Source organism: Sciurus carolinensis, unplaced genomic scaffold (assembly GCF_902686445.1).
Source record: "Sciurus carolinensis unplaced genomic scaffold, mSciCar1.2, whole genome shotgun sequence".
Classification (NCBI taxonomy): Eukaryota; Metazoa; Chordata; class Mammalia; order Rodentia; family Sciuridae; genus Sciurus; species Sciurus carolinensis.
Window position 1 is genome coordinate 113,666 of NW_025920166.1, and position 1,152 is coordinate 114,817.

A 1,152-nucleotide genomic window follows, 5' to 3' on the forward strand; every position below is an offset into this window, starting at 1 on the left:
TGAATGGAGATGTTTGGATGTTTCAAATATAGAATGAGTTTTGAAGATGTAGTTTATACATACTTCATTATATATTTTATTAGTAATTTTATATTGTCAAACAATAATAACATGGATATATAGTTTTATTTTATTGCATTTGATTTTACCTGTTCTTTCTACTTTATAATGTGAATATTAGAAATTTTAAATTTACACTTTTTCTTATAATTTATTTATGTTGAACATTGCTGTTTTATGGATATTTTTCTTTTTTTGTTAGTTTTTCATTTATAAAAATAAGTTTAATCTTTAATCATAAATACAGCCTTTAAATTCATTTTTCACACTTGAATGTCTTTAAAAGAAGTATCCAATGCATTTATTATCCTTCTGCATTCTGCTTCTCAGAAAGTACTTCTGAGATAGATCTGTTCCAGATTCTTGTTCTTTTTCGAAGCAGGCGATTTTGTGTCCTCTGGTTTTTTCCTTTTCTTCAAACAGCTAAGAGTATTGGGGCCACTTATTTTCTTGTGCTTTTTTCTTCTTCTCTGTTCAGGGTTTTTCACTAAACTCTGTTCCTGTTTGAGTTGCTTGATACTTTCTTTCTCATGCACTGAGACAAGCTGATCTGACTCTATGGCTTTGACAAAGGCCATTGTTTTGGGAGAAGGTTTGTCCAAGACTATAGTGTTCTGAATAATAAATATGAGAGGAATGACAGGCTTTTTCTTTACTTTCACAGATAAATTCTGATCCTGGGGGTTCACAGCTTGTCTCCCCCATAAGGTAGCGGGGCAGCTGCTCCCGCAACTGGATGCAGCCCCGCAGCGCTGCCTGAAGAAAGGTGCCATCCAGCAGGATCTGGTACAGGTCGCAGACTCCGAAATTGTTGCGGAAGAAGCCAAGATGCTTCTTGGTGTATTTCTTCCTGGTGATCTTCATGCCTGGTTGACTCAGACCGAAGCCGCCAGACAGAAAGCCTCAGTATAAGCCTTATGCATACCCAGCTTCTGCAATGGGTATTTGTCTTGATCAAAACCCAGTCTGACTCTTCAGAGTAGTAGAGAGCAAAAAAAGTTAAATTGAAATTTAAACTAATGTTTATTAACTATTTTATTCATGAAAATCACACAATTAATAAATTTAAATGACCATATATTTAAATGGAAA

At 34.5% G+C, this 1,152-nt stretch overlaps 1 pseudogene; it reads right to left on the reverse strand.

The window, feature by feature from the left end:
- Window positions 1-364: 364 nt before the first annotated feature.
- On the reverse strand, window positions 365-924 carry LOC124974673 (rRNA-processing protein UTP23 homolog; annotated as a pseudogene).
- Between the last annotated feature and the right edge of the window lie 228 nt (window positions 925-1,152).